The sequence below is a fragment of the Rattus norvegicus genome, chromosome 19 (genome assembly GCF_021556685.1).
Source record: "Rattus norvegicus strain SHRSP/BbbUtx chromosome 19, alternate assembly SHRSP_T2T, whole genome shotgun sequence".
Lineage (NCBI taxonomy): Eukaryota > Metazoa > Chordata > Mammalia > Rodentia > Muridae > Rattus > Rattus norvegicus.
In genome coordinates, this window is record NC_141552.1 from 40944532 (window position 1) to 40957476 (window position 12945).

Genomic DNA, 12945 nt, shown 5'->3' on the forward strand with positions numbered 1-12945 from the left:
TCCTAGTAGCTCTGGCATTGAAGAAAATGTCTTTCACTCACCTTTCAAATGTTGTCTCCTCCTCCCAGGCAAGGGTGTTGATGACCCAATACTGTGTAGGTAGATCTTACTCAGGTAATCACAGTGGCCATGAATTCTGGAGTGCAGCAGCCATGTCGTGTCTGAAAGTCAGTGTCCCACGCCTTCTTTCCACTCTTCTCCTGTGGTGTTCTCTGAGCTGTGGAGTGAGGATGTCCATGTCTCATGGATGGCTAGGCATCAAAAATTATTCAGTCCCTGTTTTTTGACCAGTTATGAGTGTCAGTAGTCACTGTTAACTGCTTCAAGTAGATATTTCTCTGCCCGAAGCTAAGAGCGCTGGTCTGTGGACATAAACCTATATTTAGAAGGTGATTTTGGAAGGTACCACATCCATTTCATAAAACAACAGCAGGGTTTATGACAAAGGCTGTTGACTTCCTTAGCCACGAGCCTTGGTAGCAGTTGTGAATTATCTCCCATGAATGGCCACCAGGGCCAATCAGAAACAGGTGTGAATTATCCCCCATGGACTGGACTTCACAGCCAACCCCAAGGCAGCTGGCTAGTAACTCCTAATCTCCAAGAAAAGGCATGAAAATAGGATAGAAGAAGGGAATTAATGGAGGTGAGAAATAGACAAGAGAGAGTATCAGGGTGACTATGAACAAAAATATAGTGTTGATGTGTATAAAAGTGCTATAATGTGTGATTAATACATGATAATTAAATATACAAAGGTTTTATTATAATTTTTAAAAATGTTTCACAAAGTGAAATAGTGAGCATGCAAGCTAGAAACTATGGGACACCCAGCTGCTCTTTTTGATAAATCATGGGAATTTGAGGTCTGAAAGAAGAAAGGAGCAAAGAGAGAATGTTCATGGCATCCTCTTCATCAAGTTCAACAGGAAGCCACCAAGAATAAGAAAGAAGAGCAATATAGGAACATTTCCAACTCCAACCTCAGGCACGCACATGCACATGCACACTGTGAACACAATACACAAGGTTACACAATACACTCACACAAAACTCAGACCTCCATACACAAAAACACATATGTGTAGGCACACCTCTGAACACAGGAATACGCCTAGGTTCATACAGTAAATCAATGTTTTTATTTCTATGCCCAGCTAGCTTATAAATGAATGAGATCGAGGCTAAGATTTATTTATTCAGCTTCAGCACAATTACCCCTATCTAATTTTTAATGCTAGACTGGCTACTTCCCCAGCTGTGCTCCCTAAATACTTGCTGTTTGAGTCTCTCCCTGGTTATTTCTGCTCCATCAGTCTGTCCTCAAGGGCATTTCACTCAGGTGTGTGTCCTGGTTCACTACATCTAATGGAGACCTCTCGTTCTGTCTTCTTCCTCCTCCTTCTTCCTCTCCTTCTCTCCTTCTCATTGTCTCTACCTGCTAACTCCAGTCTGGTATTTGAAGTGCTGCATGCCTCTATTCTCCCCAGTCATTGGCTGTAGCCAATTTGATTTAACCAATAACTTGAAATTAGGGAGCAAGTTTTATACAACAAAGGCTTGTGTATGTGAGAATTCATTTGTCTTGGAGCAATCAGATTTGGCGGTTCAGAATTTAGTGTATATATATATATATCTATATATATATATATATAGATATATATCATCAGAACAACCACCAACAGCACACACTATACTCACATACACTACACTCACACATACACTATACTTACACACTACACTCACACATTACACTCACACACACTACACTCACATTATACACTCTGTACTCACACACACTCCACTCACACATACTACACACACTACACCCACACACACTACACTCATATTATACACACTATACTCACACACACTACACTCACACACACTACACTCACATTATACACTCTGTACTCACACACTACACTCACACACATGCTCACCCATGCATATAGGTTAACATACTACACTCACACAAATATAACTTTACAAATAAAAACATATGTGTGTGTTCATCTTCCCTGCTCTGCTCATTACCACAGTTTTCTAACACTACCTTTCTCTTACTCTCCTACAATTTTCTTACACAGTGGCTTTGATTCTTGACATTTCTAGGGGAGGAAGTAAACAACATTATATAAACTGCAGGCTGGGTGGAGGCGTCAAGGGAATGAAGCTTTCTTTTGACAGGAATACAATGTATGATGAATTGTTCCTTGGCCTCTCGCTGCTCTCAGACAGGGACAAAGCTTAAAAAGAGAATGCAGGGCATCACAGCTCTTCTCCAAAGATGAGCTATTTGGGTGACATCCCTTTCCAGTTGTCACTTTGCTTTGTGTCATCTTGGTACAAACTGACAGAACCACTTAATCCATCTAATTCAAGCAGTCAAAATTGAACTACGCAACTTCAAGTCACCTTTGCACTGTGAAGCTTGTGACTGCAACCCAATGGAGCTAATGTTGGAAGAGCGTGTGCCATTGTGTGTCCTTAGGAGATCATATTTGCCATTTTTAGACAATGATAATTAGTGTCCCAAAGAGAAAAACAAATCCTTTTATCAGGTCCTTTAATAATAGTCTGTAATATTCCATGGCAGTCATTGACTATTTTCTATGTATAACATTTTTTTCTAAATGTAAGTAAAATATTTCCTGATGAGTGGGGAAAAGTTTTGAAAAATATCTGGTAGTTCAGGTTTCAAAATCAACTAGAAATTATATATATTATATAATTATACTATATATTATATATTATATAATATATATTACACACTACACATTACATATTATATATTATAGTGTAAGGCATATATGTGTGTGTGTCTGAGTGTGTGTGCACATATATTTGTCATAAAATTTAACAATAATACAATAATACGCTCATGATTACTAGTTATCTTTAGATAAAAATTATGCTTATTTGTTCCTCCTTATGTTCTAGGAGAAAAGAACTCTTGAGAAACCATTAGGGACTGCAACTTAGTGTCTGCAAAGCATTTTCTTGAAGACCAAGGACATTAAGGTGAATGCCAGCACAGAGACAGTGTTTACAGAAAGAATCTGAGTTACACAAGCACTGTTCTAATAGACCAAATGCTCGATGGGTGTAGTGAAAGTCTGAAACATGGGCTGGCCATCCTAGTTAAGATTTTACGTGTTAAAAAGTCTTTGTGACTGATCTATATGTAAAGAGAACCAACACAACCTGGATTAAATATTGTGTTAAGTACAAATGTTGAATTAATTTTGAATTGCATTTTTAGATTGCCTTTTATCAAATGGGCAATAAATATAACTTAATTCAAACTTACAGTGATGGTAATTTGCCAATTTGTAATTGATTGGTTGATGCAATAAGTTTTCTCATGAACTGGACACATCAGTGTTGAAATCATCCAAAAATCCAAAAGTTCAAATCTGGAGCTTACATGAAAGTAAGAACATTTGGTCAACAATGGAAGAAATTAAATCTACAATGCTTTTAGAGGATGATAAACAGGCTGAATACAAAGACTTGCAAGGGAGATACTTTTGCATGGACTGACGAGGGGAGATAGCAACTTTCTGAAGCAATGGTATTAAAACTCACGAAGATATAAGAAAGCAAATGATGGTCCCACAGAGGAAGAGTAGCCAGGCAGAGGGCACAGTAAACGCAAGAGCCTGGAGATGGACGCTTTGAAAATGATTATTAAATTATCTGACTTCTGTTTAAGTTTAACTGTAAATGTGAGATAAAGACAAAGTCAGAGGCAGGGGACACAGAAACAGAGAACACAGTTAGATATTTTAATAATTCAGTTACTTTGTTTTATACCAGGAAGGAAAAATAAAATACTGTAAGCCTGTGAGAAGATATAGCTGTCGACAGTATTCATGCAAGTACAGGAAGGGAGGAAAAAAGCCCCTAGAGTGAGTCAGAAAGGGGCACATCAAGAATGGGAGTGTGCTGGGCTGGAGAGATGGCTCAGCCGTTAAAGGCTAGGCTCACAACCAAAAATATAAGAATGGGAGTGTGCTGAGAAGGAGGCTCAAATCTGGGGTGTTTTTAAGTTGAAGAGACCTAAAAGAATTAAAGTAGACAGAAGACCCTCAAGGAGAGAAACATAATGCTACCCCATAACTGATTTTGTTACTGTTCTGACTTGTAATGTCAATATGTGATATAGGACCCCAAAAGAGTCATGGCCCACAGGTTGAGAACTGCAGCAGGATCTGTAGTATTCACTGTAAGCAACTTGGAAAGAGCATTACTGATAGAAAACTCCAAGGAATTTAGAAAATATTTGAAACTTCAAACTTTATTTCTCCTACTTATAAAATCACAATACTTTAAATGTATCAGAAGATCCACTATAAGTATTGGACATGGATATAAGTAATAGTCACTGTAAGAAGAACAGAAATAGCACAAAAATCTTCATGAGAGAATGAGCAAATACCTTAAGTCCAACAGCATTTGGGGGAGACTGAGATGACATGGAATGTGCAGAATTACTTTACTTGATGATAGTGTTATTGGCAATAGAGTGGAGAAACTTGGAGGCAACCAATAGACACTGATTTGTCTAAATGTCAAATATGATCATGAACAGTGTGTTTGCCTACTTCAGTAATTGCTGATGTCTATTTACTGATGGAAAATAAAGGTACAGAACAGTCCCTTTCTCAAATATGAGCTTGAGATACTATTTAAAAAGGAGATGTGGTGACATGGTAACTAGGGACTAATACCTGCATCTGATTGTTTAGTTTGCCATATTAACATGATCTTTCAAAGCATACATTGAAAAACAAAGTTATGCATTAAATATGAAGGGCAAAACATCAAAAATATAGTTAACTTGATAATGAATGAAAAGCAATGTGGGCATGCCAAGTGAAAAAGTGTCATGAAGAACACAAAGAGGAACTGAGGAGAAGTCTGGGACAGAATCTTTCTGTTTTCTGTCTGCAACTGGAGGTGACCCTTGTGCGAGAGCTCTCTGTATCAAGATCCCACTAGGAGAGAGAGAGAGAGAGAAAGCTGGTCTCCCAGGAGTGTTGATACACAGACTTACAAGAAGGGCAAACCACTGTCAGAGCAAGCAAGAGCAGCTAACATCAGAGATAACCAGATGGTGAGAGGCAAGTGCAAGAACCTAAGCACCAGGAACCAAGGCCACTTGGCATTATCAGAACCCAATTCTCCCAACACAGCAAGTCCTGGATATCCCATCACACCAGAAAAGCAAGACTCTGATTTAAAAACACATTTCATGATGGTGTTAGAGGATTTTAAGAAGAACATAAATAACTCCCTTAAAGAAATAAAGGACAACACAGGTAAACAGATGGAAGCCCTTAAGAAGGAAATACACACACACACACACACACACACACACACACACCCTTAAAGAATTATAGGAAAATACAACCAAACAGGTGAAGGAATTGAACAAAGACATCCATGATATAAAAATGGAAATAGAAACAATAAAAAAATAAAAAACGGAGATAACCATGAAGATTGAAAACCTAGGAAAGAGATCAGGAGTCACAGATGCAAGCATCGCCAACAGAACACAAAAGATAGAAGAGAGAATCTCAGGGGCAGAAGATACCATAGAAAACATTGATAGAAGAGTCAAAGAAAATGAAAAATGCAAAATTATCCTAAGCTAAAACATCCAGGAAATCCAGGACACAATGAGAAGATCAAATCTAAGGATAATAGATATAAAAGAGAGGGAAGATTTCCAACTTAAAGGGCAAATAAATACTTTCAACAAAATTATAGAAAACTTCCCTAACCAAAAAAAGAGATGTCCATAAACATGCAAGAAGTCTACAAAACTCCAAATACATTGGAACAGAAAAAAAATTCCTCCTGTCATATAACAGTCAAAACACCAAATTCACTAAACAAGGAAGAAATATTAAAAGCAGTAAGGGAAAAAGGTCAAGTAACATATAAAGACAGAATTACACCAGACTTCTCAACAGAGAATATGAAAGTCAGAAGATCCTTGGCAGATGTCATACTGACGCTGAGAACAAAAACGCCAGCTCAGGCTACTATATCCAGCAAAACTCTCAATAAACATAGATTGAGAAATCAAAATATTCCAGGACAAAACCAAATTTACACAATATATTTCCACAAATCCAGCCCTACAAAGGATAATAGACAGGAAACTCCAAGACAAGGAGGGAAAAGATACCCTAGAAAAAGCAAAGAAGTAATCTTCTTTCAACTAACCCAAAAGCCACACAAACATGACTCTACCACTGACAACAGAAGTAATAGGAAACAACAATCATTAGTGCCTAAAATCTCTCAAAATCAATAGACTCAATTCTCCAGTAAAAAGACATAGACAAACAGACTGGATACATAAACAGGACCCAGAATTTTGCTGCATACAGGAAACACATCTTAGTGACAAAGACAGATACAACCTCACTGTAAAAGGCTGGGAAAAAACTTTCCAAGCAAATGGTCCCAAGAAACAAGCTGGAATAGCAATAATAATATTGATTAAAATAGACTTTCAACCAAAAGTTATCAAAAAAGATATGGAAGAACACTTCATACTCGTCAAAGGAAAAATCCACCAAGAGGAACTCTCAATTCTGAATACATATGCTCTAAATGCAAAGACACCTACATTCATAAAAGAAACCTTACTAAACTTCAAAGTACACATTGGAGGAATTCAACACCCCACTCTCATCATTGGACAGATCATGGAAACAGAAGCTAAACAGAGACCCAGTGAAACTAAAAGAAGTTATGAACCAAATGGATTTGACAGATCTCTATAGAACATTTCATCCTAAACAAAAGAATATAACTTTTTCTGAACACCACATGATACCTTCTCCACAACTGACCATATAATTGGTCACGAAACAGGCCTCAACAGATACAAGAAGATTGAAATAATGCCATGCCTCCTCCCAGATCACCATGGACTAAAGCTAGGTTTCAATAACAAAAAAAAGACTGAAACCCCACATACACATGGAGGCTGAACAACGTTCTACTCAATGGTAACTTGGTCAAGGAAGAAATAAAGAAAAAATTAAAGACTTTTTAGAATTTAATGAAAATGAAGGCACAACATACCCAAACTTATGGGACACAGTGAAAACAGTGGTAAGAGAAAAACTCATAGCTCTGAGTGCTTCTGAAAAGAAACTGGAGAGAGCATACACTAACAGCTTGACAGCACACCTGAAAGCTCTAGAACAACAAGAAGCAAATACACCCAAGAGGAGTAGATGGCAAGAAAGTATCAAACTCAGGGCTGAAGTCAACCAAGTAGAAACAAAAAGAGCTATACAAAGAATCAACAAACCCAGGAGCTGGTTCTTTGAGAAAATCAACAAGATAGATAAACCCTTAGCAAGACTAAGCAGAGGGCACAGGAGATATCCAAATTAACAAAATTAGAAATAAAAAGGGAGACCTAAAAAGAGAAACTGAGGAAATTCAAGAAATCAAAATCTGTATAAAATGTGCAATTTTCTAGTCAGATACCATGTACGTTAAATAAGGATGAGATAAACCAGCTAAGCAGTCCCATAACTCCTAAAGAAATAGAAGCAGTCATTGAAAGTCTCCCAACTAAAAAGAAGCATAGGACCAAATGGGCTTATTGCTGAATCCTATTTGATTTTCCTAGAAGACCTAATACTAATACTCTTCAAATTATTCCACAAAATACAAACAAAAGGAACACTACTCAATTCTTTGTATAAAGCCACAATTACACTTCCACCTAAACCATACATGGACCCAATAAAGGAAGAGAACAGACCAATTTCCCTTATGAATAGTGATGCAAAAAATACTCAGTAAGATTCTTGTAAACCAAATCCAAGAATACATCAAAAAGATCATCCATCATGACCAAGTAGTCGTCATTCCAGGGATGCAGGATTGTTCAATATATAGAAATTCATCAATGTAATACACTATATAAACAAACTCAAACACCATGATCATCTCATTAGATGCTGAGAAAGCATTTGACAAAATTCAATACTGCTTCATAGTAAAATCTTGGAAACATCAGGAATTCAAGGCACATAGCTAAACATATTAAAAGAAATGTACAGCAAATCAGTAGCCAACATCAAACTAAATGGAGGGAAACTTGAAGCCATCTCACTAAAATCAGAGACTAGACAAGTCTGCACATGCTCTCCATACCTACTCAATATTGTACTTGAAGTCCTAGCCAGAGCAATTAGAAAACAAAAGGAGGTCAAAGGGATAAAAATTGGAAAGGAAGAAGTCAAAATATTACTATTTGCAGATGATAAGATAGTGTACTTAAGTGACCCCCAAAATTCCACCAGAGACCACCTAAACCTGATAAACAACTTCAGCAAAGTGGCTGGATATAAAATTAACCCAAACAAACCAGTAACCTTCCTCTACTCAAAGGATAAATAGGCTGAGAAAGAAATTAGGGAAATGACAACTTCACAATAGTCACAAATAATATAAAATACCTTGGTGTGACTGTAATCAAGCAAGTGAAAGATCTGTATGACAAGAACTTCATGTCTCTGAAGAAAAAAATTAGAGAAAATCTCAGAGGATGGAAAGATGTCTCATATTCATGGAGTGACATGATTAATATAATAAAAATGGCCATTTTGCTGAAAGCAATCTACAAATTCAATGCTATCCCCATCAACATACCAACTGAATTCTTCACAGAGTTGGAAAGAGCAATTTGCAAATTCATTTGGAATAAAAAAAAACAGGCTAGCAAAAACTATTCTCAAAAATAAAAGAACTTGGGGGAGAATCATCATCCCTAACCTCAGCTGTATTACAGAATAAAAGTGATAAAAAAAACTGAATGGTATTGGTACAGAGACAGGCAGGTAGGTCAATAGAATAGAATTGAATTGAAAACTCAGAAATAAACCCACATGCCCATGGTCACTTGATCTTTGACAAAGGAGCTAAAAATATCCAATGGACAAAAGACAGCATTTTCAACAAATGGTGCTGGTTAAAATGGCAGTCAGAGAGTCAGGTGCTCCCAGCCCACCATTCAACTGAAAACTCGATCTCCAATAGTGGAGTTACAGCAAGGACTGAAGGAGCTGAAGGGGTCGGCAACCCATAAGAAGAACAGCAATATCAACCAACCAGACTCCCCACAGCTCCCAGAGACTAAACCACCATCCCAAGACCTAGGGCTCCAGCTACATGTGTAGCAGAGGATTGCCTTGGGCATCAGTGGGAGGAGAGGCCCTTGGTCCTGTCTAGCTTGATTCCCCAGAGTATGAGAATGTCAGGGCGGGAAGGTGGGAGGGAGTGGTGGTGGGAGGGAGGTGTAGGTGGGTTGGGGAGCACCCTTAAAGAAGCAGGGGAAGGGGGAATGGTATAGTAGATTTCTGGAGGGGAGACAGGGAAAGGGGATAACATTTAAAATGTAAATTAAAAAAATATCCAAAAAAAGAAAAAAAAAGAAAAAAAAGAACACAAAGCCAGTTCAGGAAGGCATCTGGAAACTAGGTGTTAACTTAGAACCCAACTGAAACATGTCCTGTAGGGCAAAAGAATAGCAACCTTTGTTCTCAGGGGTCAATTATTTGCATCCTGAATAGGTATCATTGGTTAGAATCTTGTTACAATAAGTGCATGATTGCACAGTATGTGGATTTAACTTTGGGAAGAATAAATGAACCTCACGTACCTTTCACAGTACTGTGATATTTTGCTGGCTATTCGAGAATGTACCACTTGATCTTGAAAGGCAAAGAAACACCTTTGTGCTTATTTTCAGAGTCTGAGATAGGCATGACCATGGTTTGCTTGTGATTATGAACATCATCTCACATCATTTTGTTTGTTACAAAAATAGCTGGCATTATCCTTCTGCCAGTGCAAGTGACTCACACATACAGAGAATTAAATTGCACATGGATAGTTCATCAAAAATACAGGGTTGGGCTTTGAAAAGCCTGAATCATTTTCTCTTTTTTCTCTCTGTTAGGAATCTAACAAGAATTATCTTTGCCAAATACTGTTTGAAGTCCATGTCTCTGTTAATGAGCTCTCAGGAGGACCCTGACGTCTGGAAAGATGTGACACTCCTAGGGTTTAGAGAGATGGTTCAGTGATGTTCTTTCAAAGGACCCAAGTTCAGTGCCAAGAACACATATTCATGTAGTGTGTGTGTGTGTGTGTGTGTGCGTGTGTGTGTGTGTGTGTGTGAGTGTGTGTGTGTGTGTGTGGGTGTCCCACGGCATATATGTAGAGACCAGATGACAAACCTCAGATGTTAGGAATTACTTCCACCTTATTTTACGGGATCTCTTGTTTGTCACTGCATATTCTACAAGAGCTAGCCAGGAGCTTCCAGGATTTTCCATTTCTGCCACCCATCTTATCATATGAGCAGTGGGATTTCAGATGTGTACTGCCATGCTTGGCTCTAGGTGGGCAAATCAGGCTACCAGGTTTGGGTGGCATGAACTTTACCTTCACATAGTCTTCTGTTTATTCTTGTATACTGTTCTTTTTCTATTGCTTTCTCGAGTTTCCTCTTTCTGTCCTCAGATACTGGCTGACTTGGCAGTGAACTTGAGATCAACGTTTGGTTTCTCCATGCTGTTCATGAGCAGCCATTCTCTGCGAACTTTTCTCTTTTGTGCATAGCAAAGAGTCTTGGATTTTCACACTGATCTTTGCACTCTTCAGGCACTGTGTGATGCACAACAGTTTTCATCCTGTCTTCGCCATCACCATAGTTTGTCAGTACAGTCCCACTTTCCTTCCCTCCCATCCACATTCTCCTCTTACACCAAGACAGAAAGATAGATTCTGAGTAAACCATGCATATTGTATATATTGCCAGAAAAATAAGAGATTCGTAATTTGTCTATTCCATGAGATATCAGAGAAAAACAAATCTTAAGAATACCATTTTAGTTTTGCAAATGTGTCTGTGAGCAAAGTAAACAATTTACAGATAGACCTACAGGAAAACAGCACATTGAAGAGACCTGGCAACAGCACTCCAGAGCAAATGGGTGTTATTAAATTTTCCTCATCAGTAACTCACTTCTAACCCATTTCTTTGACATTAGAACCCAGTCAGCAGTTTGAGCTCACCTTTTGTAAGTTGTCTGATTCTTGGCTAAAACCAGTTTGCAGGTCCATAATTGGTTTTCTGGTATAGTCCTTCTTAGAAACTTTAATCCAAGTCTGTGGCTTGAAGCACTAGTAGTGAGTCTAATCCAGCTTTTCTTAACCTGTAGGTTGTGACCCCTTTGGGGAAGGTCGAACAACCCATTCATGGGGTAGGTGTCACATATATCTTGCAAGTCAGATATTTACATTATGATTCATAATAGAAGTAAAATCACAGTTATGAAGTAGCAGTGAAAATAATCTTATGGCTGGGGTTCACCACAAATGAGGATCTGTATTCAAGAGTCACGGCATTAGGACGGTTGACAACCACTCCTTTAGTCACTGTTAAAATACACTGCAAGTGTGTGTCTTTGACAACATGTCTCTTTGTGTGTGCACATATGCGTGCCCTTAGCATGGGTCCCTGTGGAGTACACAGGAACCTAGCTCTGATCCTATGTAGAAGCACTCAGTATTTTTAACCTCTAAGTACCCTTAACCTCTGAGTGGTCTCTTCAGCTCCCCCCAAACAAATGTCTAAGCTGTAAATAATCATGAATCTTTAAGCAGACAAGAAAGGGTAGTATAACTACTCCTGATCATAAATCTAAATGGTGATTATTACTTTACTACCTTATGATAAGTAATGATATAGTAAGGACTCAATCCATGTTTCCACTATTGCTAAGAAATATAAATGATGAGGACATTGCTTCAATCCTGGAGCCTTCTATCTCTCTCTTGATTAGGGATAATCTCTGAAATGCACTTGTATTAATTGCATGGTCACATATAAAACTAATTTTAGGAGTGTTAGGTTCTCTCAATTTGACAGCTTTTTCAATAGTGCTGAACTAATTAAGAAAATTTGAGCATATCAAACAACCTAATTACTAGTACGCTTCCTGCTTCGTAAGATGAAAGGACACTCTTTGTAAGTATCCCGGGACTTCTAGAAAACTGAAACATCATTGAAGTATAAAAATTATCTTAAAAAGCTATGTCCTGAGTATAGAATCTGGTCATAAGAGGCCAACATCAAAAGAGCTACAGAGGGGATTATTTATTTGACTACAAGGTTAGCATAAATATCTGGGAAAATACCTGGTTGTAGACTTACTATCAATTAATGCCAAAACTTGTGCTGACAATAGCCTAAAGTAGCTGTTGTTCAAGTAACCTAGGTGTAAGAGACCTCAGCTCTTTCGTAAGTAACTTCTGTCTCTGTTCTTCTTAAAGAGAATCACAAAGCAAGGAGACCTAAAGTGACCTTGATTTTTGATGCTTGTAAATTTACACAACTATTAGGCCTCTTTATCATTTCCCATTCAGAGAAACTGAGTTCCAGAACCAAATTGTCAATTTTTATTTTGTAAAGAGAATACACCAAATTCTGGTGTTGTGTCAATTTGATCTGTAGGGAAGGACTCTCACACCCCTTTTTTCCCTCTGCATAAATAAACTCATCAGACCTATTCCTGAACTCCCCAGCATGTCTTTGAAGACTCTTCCTTTGAAGGGTTATAACTTTAGGCAAAGTACATTTTCCTCAAAACTTAACTAACTTCCTATATTCAGTCAACTTCCGTCACCTATGATTGCCATCTGTATTCTGAAACAACTTGGCACTTTTCCTTTGGGAAAAAGTTCTTCTATTTGTCAAAAATAAAACAACCAAACAAGCAACCCTTCTCCTGGTTGTATTTGTCTGACATTATTTTTCATGCAGAATTATTCCCATCTACCTTAGTCAAGAATTTTAGTTCAAATGCTCAGTTTTGCTTTCCAGCAGGA

At 37.9% G+C, this 12945-nt stretch overlaps 1 long non-coding RNA gene across 7 annotated transcripts in view; it reads right to left on the reverse strand.

The window, feature by feature from the left end:
- Positions 1-12945, reverse strand: part of LOC147999408 (uncharacterized) — a 101803-nt gene that overhangs the window by 87231 nt on the left and 1627 nt on the right. For 3 of the 7 annotated variants that reach the window (XR_015644072.1, XR_015644074.1, XR_015644071.1), the window contains exon 2: positions 42-217. This is a non-coding gene — a long non-coding RNA (uncharacterized LOC147999408). Of the gene's footprint in view, positions 1-41; positions 363-3313; positions 3426-12945 lie in introns of those variants that run through there. The other 4 variants (XR_015644073.1, XR_015644069.1, XR_015644068.1 and 1 more) reach the window with 2 other exon arrangements.